General features: G+C 45.6%; 1 protein-coding gene across 1 annotated transcript in view; it reads right to left on the bottom strand.

Annotated features, from left to right (window-relative positions):
- The window catches only part of NHSL2 (NHS like 2), a 250,965-nt gene that overhangs the window by 90,482 nt on the left and 145,706 nt on the right, over positions 1-14,777 (bottom strand). The gene's annotated exons all lie outside the window — the stretch shown is intronic.

Genomic DNA, 14,777 nt, shown 5'->3' with positions numbered 1-14,777 from the left:
TTGGGCCAAAGTGAACAGAAAGGCAGTGATGTCATTAATAGCCAAGGAACACGGGGATTAGTTACATAGAAAGTGGGTTTGGGGGAGGCAGGAGGCTGTGGAATTATGATTTGGGAAATGTTTTTCTTTTTTGGCCCGTATCCCAGTAAGAAGCCAGAACGCCTTCTGAGAGCTGGTGTTAAGAGTAGTAGGCCAGGCTGGGCGCGGTGGCTCATGCTTGTAATCCCAGCACTTTGGGAGGCCGAGGCGGGCGGATCACGAGGTCAGGAGATCGAGATCACGGTGAAACCCCATCTCTACTAAAAATACAAAAAAATTAGCCAGGCGTGGTTGCGGGCACCTGTAGTCCCAGCTACTCGGAGAGGCTGAGGCAGGAGAATGGCGTGAACCCAGGAGGCGGAGCTTGCAGTGAGCCTAGATCGCGCCACAGCACTCCAGCCTGGGTGACAGAGCGAGACTCCGTCTCAAAAACAAAAAAAAAGAGTAGTAGGCCAAGGCCAAGGGGGTGGAACAAGCCAAGGCCCAGATCATGAATAAGCATACACCCCAGAGGCTAAGCAGAGACGCAGACACAAGGGAAAGAGTGCTGGCGGGAGGCTCTATGACCTTGGGCAGGCCCTGGCATTTTGAGCCCCATTTAGTTTCCATCTGGACAGTGAAACATATGAACCTAATTACCTCCTGAGGGTCCTCTCAGCTCAGACACTCAGAGGGGGTTGTCCTATGCACTGATATTAGTCAACAAGTAGGTTCTCGAATGATCCAAGCACCCACTCTGTTTCAGGTACTATTCTGGTTACAGAGCACACAAGAATGAGAAGCCCCAGCTGCTGCCCTCAGGCGGCTCCTAGGCCTCAGTCTTTCCTACATACCTCCCCTTGGGATCGACCAGCACCAATTTCCAGAATAGAAGGTTCTCTAGAGACTTGCAAAGGAAACCCTCTCTGGGGTTGGAAATGCACACGCCTGTAATGGTCAGGAAGGACAGGGCCATGAATGAAGTAGGCTAGGGTAAGCCACAGGGTGTGGTGGAGACCTGGAGCATGCATGCTGGCCACCCCCAACCCTGTTCCCAAGGCACTCAACCTCCAATCTGGGAAACCTCTTTGCTGACTCAACCCAACCTATCTGTAGTTCACATTCTGCCAACAGTCTGCCAGTTTGCTTCCCACCAGCTGTGGTCTCCAAGTATTTCTGAGCCTATACTCCCATATATACATATTTATGTATAAATCATATATATGTACTACTGTGCTAATCAGTTTTATAAAATTTAAAACATAGACAAACATGGAAATTAGGATATGATAAAGATGACTGTTGATAGAAATTCTAATATTTTCTCCTTGCACCCTAATAGATGATACATCCGCTTTGGAGGCCACAGGTCTAGCACACCACCCTCTGCCTTACAACCAGATGATGGAAGAAGGCAAAAAGAAAGTAATAAACATGTATTGCACTGTATCATCTTTCAGGCTTTGTTCTCATTGCTCTACCTATCTCATTCATTCATTCAATAGATTTTATTAAGCCTACTATATTAGGCCCTGTGCTGGGCACTGGGTGATAGAGGTGAATGAGGCAGATGTAAAGAGTTTAAAATCCAGGCAGAGGAGACAGACAATAACCAAGTACACAAATAACCAAGGTAGGACTAGTTCCTGAGAAGTGCCATGAAGGAAATCAGCATGGTGATGTGATGGCAAGGGATGGGGCAGGCATGGGGAGCTAGTTCGGATGAGTGGTAAGAGAAGGTCTCTCCGAGCTAAGAACTGAACCTGAGAAGGAGCTGGTAGAGGAAACAGAAAGTGCCAAGGCCATGAGGCCACGAGGTGAGAGGGACCTCAATGTCTTTGAGAACTGGAAAGGAAGCCAGCATGTCTAGGGTGGAAAAGGTAGGGGGTAAGAGGTGGATGTTATTTGAAGTGAAATGGGAAACCATTAGAGCATTTTAAGCAAGGGAGCGACAGGATATGATTTAAATGTTTAAAAGACCACCATGTCTGCTATGTAAGCAAAGGGCTGGAGGGAAGTTCCAGTAGAAATGTGCAGGAGGCTATCGTAGTAGTCCAGGCAAAAGATGATGGGCCAGGATCAGGGTGACGGAAACAGAGAGAAGCAGGCAAGCATAAGATATATTTAGGCCGGGCGCGGTGGCTCAAGCCTGTAATCCCAGCACTTTGGGAGGCCGAGGCGGGCGGATCACGAGGTCAGGAGATTCAGACCATCCTGGCTAACACGGTGAAACCCCGTCTCTACTAAAAATACAAAAAATTAGCCGGGCGTGTTGGCGGGCGCCTGTAGTCCCAGCTACTCGGGAGGCTGAGGCAGGGGAATGGCGTGAACCCGGGAGGCGGAGCTTGCAGTGAGCCGAGATCGCGCCACTGCACTCCAGCCTGGGGGACAGAGCAAAGACTCCGTCTCAAAAAAAAAAAAAAAAAAAAAAAAAAAAAAAAAAAAAAAAGATATATTTAAACCTCATAACAATTTCACCATCATACCCATGAAGGCTGTATTACCATCCCCATTGCACGTATGAGAAAACTGAGATTAGGGGAAGTTAAGTAACTTGCCAAAGATCACACAGCTTGTAAGTGATGAAAGCAGGATTCACCCAGGTCTGCCTGGCTTCCTTCCCAGCCTACTCAGGATTCCAAATATGTTTCCTGCTCCAGGGAGTAATTCACCAGGACAATATAGGGTCTTCCTGTTTCAATCCTGAAAACATTGGGCATTCCAAACAAAGAAAAAGGGATTGAGGACTATTTGATCCAGCAATCAGCCAAGGGTATGTGAGTGAATCGAACAGTCCATTCCTCCCGTTTTCATAAGCACACCGAGTTCACCAGAGCTCTAAGTAAGGGAAAAACCATTCTTTCCTTTGGAGCGGGGAGTGGTCAGGAGGAGGGTAGTGATGGTATGTTTGGAAATAGAAAAATAAAAAGCTGCCAACTTGTGCCTTCAAGGAAAACCCAAGGGCGCAGGCCAAGACAGGGGAAGTGACTTGCCAAATCCCTCCTCACAGCCCCCAGAGTTATTCATGTGAAAAAGAAGGCGGAATAGTCCCTGCCAAAGACATGAAGTCCTTTACAGAGCACTTTGTTAGCAAAGCCTAGCATCCCTGTCACTATGCAAAGTGAGCTGGAATGTTGCCATGGCAACGGGCAGCTGGGCCCTTGAATCAGCTTGAGGCCTGCCTTGGCAGAGAGGCCCAAGCCTGTGGGGGCATCTCTTGGAGGTTCGGCAGGGGGCAGGGAGCTGGTTTTGTGTTTGTCGATGAGGAGTCCTGAGCTCCCTTCTAGGTAACCAGGGGTCCAAAGGATGTGTCTTCAGGAAGTATTTCCCGTTGTCAGATATGCCTAACTTCCACAGCACACAGCATCCCAGGTTGGCATGACCTGATCATTTTCCCAATTCAATGAGAGAAAATGGAAACACCCAACTGCTGTAAAACAAAACTTCCTTATGTTACAAGTATAGGAAGAAATCAAAGCGCAGAGAGGGCAAGTAACTTGCTGAGGGTTGCACAGCCTTACTAGTGCCAGAGTCAAACCACAACTCCTTTGACTTCTGAGGTAGTGTGAGTTTCACCATACTACCCTTCTTTCCTTGGGCACTGCAGAGGGAGAAAAATGAATTGACGGTGACAGAGCCCCTCTATGTACCTAACACCATGTTGGATTCTTTGGCATTCCTCATAGCTCATCTGCACCACAAACCTGCAATGGAGCTATTACTATCCTCAATTCGCACTTTAGGAAACTGAAGCTCAGAGAGATCAGGAAATTGGCTCAAGGTCACACAGCTAGATGGACTTCAAAGACTAGTCTTTGTGCTTCACCACACGGCCTCATGCTTCTGAGGTCAAATGCACCTTTTTCCCCTTTGTGTGAAAGACAGACATAATTGCAAGTGATTCTAGATGCTATCCCTACTCTGCTATTTATGGTAAGAAAGTGTTCTGCTGCAGATCACTAAGCTGCCCCTCAGTAAAGCTTCACAACCGCTGATAGAACCCTGGCGCTCAGTTTTTTCATCTCTAAAGTGAGGATACAGTGAGCTTGGGGTTGCTAGAGAATGAGAATGAAAGAGAATGCATAGAAAGTGCATAGAGCAAGGTCTGGTGCATAGCAAGTGCTCAATAAATGTTAGTTATCGTTAAGATTATTCCTTTTAGGGATCAGCTCAAATTCTGCAACCTCAACCACCCCAGCCATCATTTGATGCAATCCCCTTTCACTCCCTAGCCATCCATTCATTGCCAGTTGCCAGCACCCAGAACTGAATTCCTTCCCTCAGAGGAAGGGAAGGGCATCAAGAAAAGGTGATGCCGAACTCGAAAAGAATGAAGCAACATTTGCCAGTAAAATGAGGTCTGGAGAGAAGACATTCTAGGCAAAGAGGACGTTTTGAGTAAGAGCATAAAGGTATGAGGGTTTCTCGTATTTGGGAAGAAAAATAAGTGATCTGGTATAGCCAGGTAGAAGATGAGGTAGTTGGAACTAGACCATGGAGGCCTTAAATGTCATGAGAACAGGTGCGGATTTTATCTTGAAGGTGATAGTGAGCCACAGAAGCTTTAGGCAAGGGAGTGACCTGAAGATCAGTAGGGTGGCTGCAATGTGGAAGGCTGATAGGAGAGGGGCCCGGACACCAGTTAGGAGGCTCTGGAAGGGGCCCAGATGAGACACGATGAGGGCCTGCCTCAGGGTGGAGCGGTGGGGCCAGACAGGGAGAACAGATCATGGTGGTGATATGGAGATAGAATGGGTGGTGCCATTCCTTAAGTTAGAGAGCCGTGGAAAACCAGCAGGTGAAGGGATGAGGAGGAGAGAGCTTGCCTTGGACACAGTTTGTGTGTCTAGAGGGTGGTAAAGATATGTGATCCAGAGCTCAGAGCTGGAAATAAATATAAATGGAGCAGTCACAAGGTCTTGGGAGTATATGAAGCCAAAAAGCAGGTGAGATGGTTCAGTTTGAGTAGGGAGGAATGGAAAGAACAGGGAGCACTGATGTTGAAACTTTGTGTCACAACTCTGTGTCTCTGCCTTGCTCTGCAATGGCAGCCTTCCTGTGCACTAGTCCAACATTTGTGCAGCTCCCTGACATGCAGACCAAGTCACTCCCGCAATGTGATGGACAAAGACAGCGTCCACTCTCATGCATAAGGCCTTAGCAAGCCAGGACAGGTAGCAATCCTGGTGTCCTTTACAATGAGGATTTTCTGGACAAGGAACTGGAGAATCCTAACAGATCATAAAGAGTTAAGGGGCAGGCAGAGAAAGCCTTTAAGAACTGGGAAGCTGGCTGGGCGTGGTGGCTCACGCCTATAATCCCAGCACTTTGGGATGCCAAGATGGGTGGATCATGAGGTCAATAGATCGAGACCATCCTGGCCAACACGGGGAAACCCCGTCTCTACTAAAAATACAAAAATTAGCTGGGCGTGGTGGCGTGTGCCTGTAATTCCAGCCACTCAGGAGGCTGAGGCAGGAGAATCGCTTGAATCGGGAAGGCGGAGGTTGCAGTGAGCCGAGATTTCATCACTGCACTCCAGCCTGGTGACAGAGTGAGACTCCATCTCAAAAAAAATTAATAACAATTAAAAAAAAAGAACTGGGAAGCTGTCAAGCCCCTGGTGCCAGAAACAAGTTTTCTAAAATTCTGTTTTTCACTTGAAAGTTCAAGTTTTATCTTTGGTAACAAATACTGTGAGCTGTTTTCCTTGAAGCAACAGGCTCATTTTGTTCATCTTTGAGAAAAATGTCCACCAAATACCCAAGTCTGACTAACCATAGTTTATCTGTCAACTGTTCTTTCAAGTGAAAATGACGTTCCAGGAAAAAGGAGGCCTGTTGAGCTCACACCTCAAACAATTGCACAGTGCTCTTCTCTAGACAACCATCTCACTCAGCATGCAGCAGAAGTGCTTTCTGTGTTCTTCCTGTTTCATCACACAGGATATTAAAAAGACGTCAACTCCAGGCTTGAGATGTAATAAAAATTGCCATTTTTTACTGCTTTATCTAAGCTACCTTTCAGTAAGATTGTTGGCTTTTTTCCCCTTTTTCTGAGTATGTAGTGGTGAAAAATACAAAATACAATGACTGCTAGTACAGGCTGGTGCCACTGCCTTGATTCACACTAAGGTGGCAACAGTTTTGCAAATGGTGCAAAAGTCAACCTCATGAAAAAGGCAAATAGTGTCCTAGTGTTATCTTAGAAACAGCTCTGACCTTGAGCATCCTCCGAAAGAGTCTCAGTAACTCTGAGGGGTCTGTGAATTGTACTCTGAAAATCTCTGGTTTAGAGAAATTCTTGCCCAGGTCCCTGGGAGCAAGTCGAGGAAGGTTCATTGCAGCATTATTTGTGGTCATGGAGAGTCGGCAGAACCAAGATGTACAGTCTCAGAGGAAGGGAGAAGTACAATGTGGTGGATGAGTGCCAAGTCAGACAGAAGTGATCAACGAGATGTGCACATAGCAGCCCCGAAAGGCCTCAAAACAGAGGGTTGAGGGAAAAAAGAAACAGAATATGATCTATGGATCAATACTACTCATGTAAATTAAAAGCACATAAACACAGAAAACACTACGTAATTTTCAAAGACATCTATATTTCCAACAGCATGTATCAAACCATTAGAGAGGAACTGGGAGTGGAGATTAGAGATGAAAGGAAAAATAAGATAAAAAAATTTAAGGACCTTGCATGGATAGATAATGGTGTGCACAACAGTATACTTAACTGTGCCCTTGAATGCAAACAAGGACAGAATGAATGGGAGGCAGAAAATAAAGTACCTTTTCAAGAGGCTTGATGGCAGAAAGAAAGGGGATTGCTAGAGAGAGAGGTTCACAGAGAGAAGTGGGCAGGGATGTCTGGCTTTGCCTTCTAGCAATCTACCCAACGTGCTCTAGCCTGGGTTCCCAATGGCCTCCTGGTGTCTGAAGTTCACAGAATCAGGCCCTGGTAGGGAAGGGCACTGAAGGACTCTACACTTGCTGGCTCCCAATTTCTCTGGGAAGTAAGAGATTATATCATCGTCTAAAAGTAAGAGGTGGTAGGTAGTCTGGCCTCAAGAGCCAGGGAAGGCGTAAAGCAGCTGCCATAGAGACCAGACAAAAGTAAAAGTATTTGTAGGCAGCACTGATGGCTCAGCTGGAGATTGAGGGGAGTTTGGGATGGATGGGAGGGAAATTGAAGAATTGAATGCCTGGTGGCCTTGATTTTTCATTCATTTCTTCAGCCAGTCCATTAGTCAACAAATATTTATTATCTATTACATACCAAGGTACTTGGGATACCAATAAGGAGTAAAACAGGTTTAGTTTCCATCCTCATGGACATGCCAGTCTCTCTCTCTCTGTGTGTGTGTGTGTGTGTGTGTGCATGCACATGCACAGAAGTTAAATAAGCACACATATATATTATGAAGCAATAACAACTGCAATGAATAAAGGGCACAAGGTGCTGAGAGAGTATATTGGTGAAGCTTGATATAGTCTAGGAGGCCTGTTGGTAAATAGACACTTCCATCTTTGTTTTCAACAGCTGCAAAATGCCCCACTATATGGATGTTCCACAGTTTACATAACCAGTCACCTACTGTAGGGAACATAGAATTTTCTCCCTTTCTCTTTACATCATAACCAATGTTTTGATGCACATCTTTGTACATGCATCTCTAGCACTCGTTTGATTATTCCCTTAGTATGCATTTCTAAAAGTAGAATTGCCACATCAAAGGATGTATACATTTTTAGGTCTTTTGAAACATATTGCCCAACTGTCCTGCAGAAAGGAGGAACTGATTTACATGGGAAAATGTCCGCTTTTAAAAAAAGGGTTAATGGTGGCCAAATCTAGGTGGTAACAATTCCGTAAAACATTTTAAAGGCTGCATAGTATTCCATGGTTATTTACACTATTTTGGCTATTTTGCCATTACAAAAAAGCAATTTACTTTTTTAACAACAACAATAACGAAAGTGGAAAGCTTTTGATAAAAGAAACCACCTACCAAGGTTAGAATATGCTTTCATCTGTTCAAGTAACACGCTAGGTGATAGGACTAAAAAGGTGACTTTTTTTTAGAATCTCCAGTAAAAAAGCAGATTTTTAGTCTCAAGGTTCGGAACGTTTGCGTTTCTGTTAAGCAGTTGATTTGCTTTTATCTATGAATCTTATAACTGATCATGCCTCCCTTTTTATCTGCCATGAAAGGTTAAAGTCAAATTTGGGACCCACATTTATCAAGAGGGGACTTCCTGAAATTCACTTTCTATCACGACTTCTTCACAAGTTACCCTTGTTTTCTCTCTGCCTCATCTTCCTCCCTTACATCTAATTTAGGTTCTCTCCAAGTATAGGATGTATCTTATAAGCCAGCTTAAACCCTTTTTGGAATAAGTCAAGGTGGAAATAATTTTTTACAAAACTTAAGCTAAATGCTCAGATCTCCCTCCAACACAGTCCTCAAGAGGCATAGGCAAGACACAAACAGAAAGATGCTTCAAGAAAACAACAAAAACCTAATTGGAGGTCAATCGATTTCTGGGCTACATGCGTCAAAGCTGAGGTCTTCAGCTTCCAAACACGCAAAGCAATTTAGCGCTCGCGTTCCCATGGCAACCGTGCCAGCGATGGAGAAGCAGCAGCAAGCCCGGCCTGGCGGTTGCTGGGGGAACTCGGGCTGTTGGCCGCGTGACTTTGCTCAAGTCTGAGTGTTTAGATGCGCAGGGACTTTCCATTAACTGGGAGCTCTGGATTCGGACCTAACTGAAAATGTAGTTGCTGAGGAGAGGTGAAAAGTGTACACTGGAAACGGGGTGACACCTAGGTAGCCTCCAATACTTGAAGTTAGTTAGCACTTTCCCTTTTCTCTTTCTCTCCCCCCTTGCTAAAGAAGGGGGTTAGGAAGCGGGAGATGGGACAACAGGCGAAGGGATCCACCCCAAGCTGGCCTTTTACAAAGGGGCTGAAAGAGTGACGGGGAAAAGGGTGATCTCATTTGCATATTTAAAGCTCCAGCCTAATGATTGCTTTGTGCCTCAACTGAAGAAAAATTGTGTTAACTGCAGGGGGAGGGGCATCATGGAGGCTAGAAAAGCGGAGCCCAAAAGAACTCAAATGGGGTGAGGTCGATGAATGTCATCCTCGCCACTTGGGGAGAATATAGATGAGTATTTATTTGGTCTGGGAGGAGGCAAGACTTTCTAAGCATTAAAATCACAAAGGAAAATGTCAACATATTTGGCAGCATCATTTAAAAAAAATGTTAGCACATCCCAAAGCACATCAAACCAAAAATCAAAGAGAAAATAGCAAATTGGGAAAGAAAAAGATATTTGCAGCATAGGACAGAAAAGGGTTAATATCTTTACTATATAAAGAGCTTTAAGTAACAAACTCTTTACCAATAAGTAAACAGACACACATATTTTACTTTTCTAATCAAGAAAAAAACAACTCTATTTCAGAAGAGAAAGAGTCCAGAAGAGCACGCCATTCTCTGAAAGGGAAGCTATTAAGAATGACAGAATGTGGATCAGCTCAGACAACTGCTAAAGTGGCCCAAGGAAGAAAGAGTTTGAAAATGTTCTGCTTATTGCACTGGAGAGATGGGAGTGGGGATTGGGGGGTTTCCTAAAGCTTACTGCACCAATCAAAAAGCAATCATTTTGGAACAACCTGTCAAAATAGTACTGGAACCTGTCATTGACATATGCAAGCAGGAAGGCTCTACTTCCCACCCACACAGTGTAGACAGAGGAGTATGGCAGAGAAAGTGTTGCAGCATCTCCTTGGAAGAGAGGGCTGTGGAGTATCCCTGGCACCTACAGCAGAGCTGGCCCAGAGTAAGCAGGTGTTCAGTGAGGCCTTGCTGAAGAGTTGTGAGGTTCTCTTCATGATGGCCAAGTCCTTACGTGGAGTCCTTGGTTCCAAGCAGCCTTCAAGGAACTCACCCACTCTCTTTGAGACCCCACCAGGAGTCTGCTGTGAGTGTCTATCCCAAGTTCAGGTTCTGGGAAGGGGAAGCAGACTTATTCTGTGTTGCTGTAGATGGTAGGAGTATTAATTTCTTCCACAAACATTGCTTGAGGCCAATTATGTGCTGGGAATGAGATGGGGGTGGAGGAGTGGACCCCAAAATGGGGAGCGTGTTACAAACAGTTCCCAGTCTATTGGGAGAGACAACATGTAACTTATGAAAGAAGCAGCTTTTGAGATGGGCTTTGAAGGTTGGGTAGGAGGTCAGCACTCAGAGATGTAGTCAGAGAGCATACAAGAATTGGAACTGAAGGCAAAGACATGTGCATGGCAAGAGGATCCCTCAGGCCCTTTTCTGTTCTGCCAGTCTATGATTCTGAACTTCAGCCTCATTCTCAGCAATAATATCTCTGTGAAATAATGGATTTCACAGGTATGCTGGTTATACTTTTCTCTCATATACAGAAAAATAAATATGCAAGCATTCAAGTAAAAAGAAAAGTTCATCTGTACCTCTTGAAGGCATTTCAATTAGTGTGGTGGAGTTTACACAGTTCTAGGAGACTGTGCCAGAGGTCATAAGGAGTTATGGAGCATCCTGTCCCCAGAATGGAGAAGATTGGAGGGGGAGAGAATGGAGACAGGCAAACTGGTCAGGCGACTGTCGCAAGAATCCAGTGACAGGATGGGCCCCCTAACTTCTCAGAAGAAATGGCTGAGAAGCCTGGGGTGTGTGGGGTGAAGCAGCTGATGAGACCGGAGAGAAGGCTCCTAATTCCTGGTTTGCTGCACTCAAATGCTAACGAGGCAAGGCTCACATTCAATTCTGGTCATTATGTTCTTCTCAACATTGTTTTCCATTTCCCTTACCCAATTTAGGACGTATTGTTATGGCTGTTTAAATAAGGTGCCAATCCGACTGGGCAAGAGCAGGAAATGTTTCCACACAGGAAAGACTCTCATCAGATCCCTATTGCCTTTTGCAAATGGAAATCAAGCCTCCTCCTACAGAGGGCATGAGGGTTGAGTCACAGTTGCACCGTTAGTGCAACTGTATTAGTAACACAGAAAATCCTCCTTTTCTGTTAGCAGCTTGGCCAGAGAGTGTCTACAGAGGGGCTGGGGGGAGCGGAGGATGAAGAAAGGGGTGGAGAGAGGGATAGCTCAGGAGAGGCCCCCACCTACCCTTTTCATTTGCAACCTGGAGGGAGTCTTCCCTTCCCAAACACAGGAAGATGACTCATTTGAAAACACCAGGGTGGTCAGCCTAAGTTGGATAGACCAGGCGAGAGTGTCCTGTGCTCCCGGAGGAATGAGAGGGACATGGGGGAAGCTGGACTGGAAGAGGAAGGAATAGGGAGGACTGGAATGTAGCCAGGTCCTTACCCCATCTCCTCCCTCATCCCTAAGCCCATCTCTTTCAGCTGAGACCCTTTGCCTTGTTCCAGAAATCATGTGGCCTCCCAGGCAACTCCCAGGGCAGTTGGTTTGAAGGTCACAGGCTCCTGGCCTCTTGGCACCTCTGTGACTTCTCTGAAACATGGTTCTCCTCCTTCAACTGTCCAAGACTTTTAATGCCCGACCTGCCATGCAAGCAAGCTCACCCTGAGGCCCCTAGTTGGTGCCAGACACTGGGGACAGAAACTAGGAATTGAGCATCCAGTCAGAGAGGTGTGCCTCGGAGGACTGAGGAGGGCAACTTTCTCAGAGGATGATAGCCACGCATGTCACCCCTCACCCCATCACATTGGAAGTGCCACAAAGCCAGGAGCCTCATCTGACTCAGCCACCACTCAGCACCTAGTGCAGAGTAGGTGTGTAATACACATTTGTTTAGTTTGTTGAAGGAATTCTAAGCAACAAAGGAAAACGAGATCCAGTTTTGTTACACTTACTTTCCAAGCAAAGAGTCAAGAGGCTTTATGTCTGATTTGTATAAGCTGCTGGGATAAATACTATAATAGAGAAATAAATGCTATATAAAGTATAGTGGGAGCTGAGAGTGGGACTCTGCCTGGAGTTATCTGGAGAGGCTTCCAAGAAAGGTGTCATTGAGGCAAGTTGTGAGAAATGAATGAGGTTTTCCTAGGTGGAAGTGAACACTGAGACTACGTGTAGGGAATGTCGGCATGACCAGAGGTGTGCAGGCAACAGGTGGGGACATGTTGGAGAGAGGCCCACAAGTGGAAGAATCTGGAGGAACCAAAGACTTCCTGAGTGTGTGCTGAGGGCAGGCAGCAGGAGATGATGTTGGAAAGGCTGCCTGGATCCATCTGTGGAGGGCCTTAAATTCCAGCCAGAGGAGTAGATCGGGAACATGTTGTGGAGAAGGAAACTTTAAATAAGGTTGATCTGGCAGTGAGGTAAGAGAAGCAAGAGGAAGGAGGGGTGGATAGGAGATGATCACGTGGTATGACAGCGTCTAGGAAACTCGGTCACTGTGAGAACAGAGCGGGAGGGCCTAGGGTGAAATGTTGATGGGGCTGTAGAGAAACAGGTTCTCTCAGATATTTCTAGCAGAACTGTACGTCGGTATAGCCATCTGAAAGAGTGATTTTGCAATATCTACACACAGCCCTCAACCCAGCAATTTGACTTCTTTCTAGGTACATACAACTGAAAATTTCTATACGTGCATGGGGAAATATCTACAAGAATATTCACTGTAACATAGTTGGTAATGGTAAAAACTAGAAATAACCTAAGTGTCACTTAATCCAGTAGTGGATTAAGAAATCAATTTTATTATTCATCTGATGGTATACTACATAGCAGTTAACATGAACAAACTACATCTATGGGTGTAAAAGGGACAGATAAAAACATAACACTGAGTGAAGAAAGCACATTTTAGAGTTACTTCATGTAGTATAATAGCACTTATGACAAATTTTAAAAGTGCAAAACCAAATAGTACATACCATTTATGGATGCATAAATATAACCTGGATTTGCATCACAGCCCAGACAATAAAAAATAGGACTGGGGAGGAGAATGCAGGGACTTCAGTGGCATCTGTAACGTGGTTTTGGTTTGGTTTGGTTTGGTTTGGTTTTTGTTTTTTTTTTTAATAGACAGAGTCTTGCTCTGTCACCCAGGCTGGAGTACAGTGATGCGATCTCAGCTCACTGCAATCTCTGCTTCCCGGGTTCAAGCAATTCTCCTGCCTCAGCCTCCTGAGTAGCTGGGACTACAGGCGTGTGACACTACGCCTAACTTTTGTATTTTAGTAGAGATGGGGTTTTGCTATATTGGCCAGGCTGGTCTCAAACTCCTCACCTCAAGTGATCCACCCGCCTCGGGCCCCCAAAGTGCTGGGATTATAGGCATGAGCCACCAGGCCTGGCCTGTAATGTTTTCTTTTGCTAGAAAAAGTTTCTGGCAAACATGACGCAAATGTTAACATTTGTTCATTTTGGGTGGTTCATATGCATGTTTATCATAGGCATTTGCTACATTATCTTCTGACATTTTTCCTTAGTGTTTTTTAAACAAAAAAGAAAAAAGGAAAAGAGAGGAGGAACGAAAGAGACAGAGCTGGCCACTACCTCATCTAGCAAATAGAAGCCTACAGACACTTACTGAAGGACAACACAGCCACAATCAAGAAAAATAACAGGAAAAAGGACCCCACAGCTCCTAATAAATGCTATATTTCAGAGCCTGGGCTCATTGCCACCCTTGCCCCTACCCCCCTTTGCTGGCTGTCAGTCAAAAAAACAATAAATAGTACACGAAAGTGGATCCAAGGTGGAGAACAATGATTTGGAACTCTTGCCAGGCCCGGATGCAAAGGCACTTGGAAAGCAAAATTTACACATATGTTCCCCATGTGAGAAACAGTTCATCCCTGCAGGTTGTCTAAGTACCACGAGGCCTTCTGGAGGGAGAGAGAGGAGGAGGGTTTTCAAGGCATCAGACCAAGAGAGAAGAATGGTGAAATCGAAGGGAACATAACCTACCAAAACCAGAACTATAACTATAACTAGAAGCTAGTTATAGCTAGAGGATTTATTTATGCTTGTTTTGTGAATTGTTGTCTCACCATAGCCTTGAACAGTGTTTGATACATAGTAGATGCTCAGTAAACATGTGTAAGTGAAAGGGAACAGTGAGTGACACGAGGTGCTTGGGAGGAGCCTTGAGCGTTCCCAGCTCTCCCTCATCTTGATTGCTTAAGTGACCAGATTTCAGGTGTGCCAACGCAGGCACTCACGATGTTTTCTAGAGAATTTCTATCATTGCCTGAGGTAAGAACCGGGGGCCTGGATTGAGACACTGGCAGTAAAAGGGTGATGGAGTTATAGAGGAGTGAGGCTCCAGGAAGAATAAAGAGCCAGGAGGCTTAGGCAAGACATGCCCCTAAAATATGAAAATCTCACGAGTAGGAACAGGTATGAGGAGGGGGTTTTGGGAAGCAAAATGGACACCAGAGAGAATAAAGAAGGGAACTGGGGGGAGTCTCACCCACTCCGGGCACTGCTAATTCATAAGGTGCCTCCTCCTGCTAGATGTACAGCTTGGAAAGCTGCAATGCCTTTGAGAGAATTAGGAAAAAGTGGCCCCAGGATATAGGTCTTGACTATTGGATTGTCCCCACTCACTTGGGTGTGCTTGCGCAGGGCACAACCTGCAGAACCACACACCGAGGCCCTGGCCCCCAGATCTGCATTCTGGGCCACCAGGTTCTTTCTAGTCTCTCATCATTCTGCAGCCCCTCGACACCTGCTGGGAGCACTCTGCTATCACTCTGGCTGCCATCTCTGCTTCATAGCCCCTG

Source organism: Nomascus leucogenys, chromosome X (genome assembly GCF_006542625.1).
Source record: "Nomascus leucogenys isolate Asia chromosome X, Asia_NLE_v1, whole genome shotgun sequence".
Lineage (NCBI taxonomy): Eukaryota > Metazoa > Chordata > Mammalia > Primates > Hylobatidae > Nomascus > Nomascus leucogenys.
Note: the sequence above shows the minus strand (reverse complement) of the source record. Positions and strands in the feature narration are given on the sequence as shown.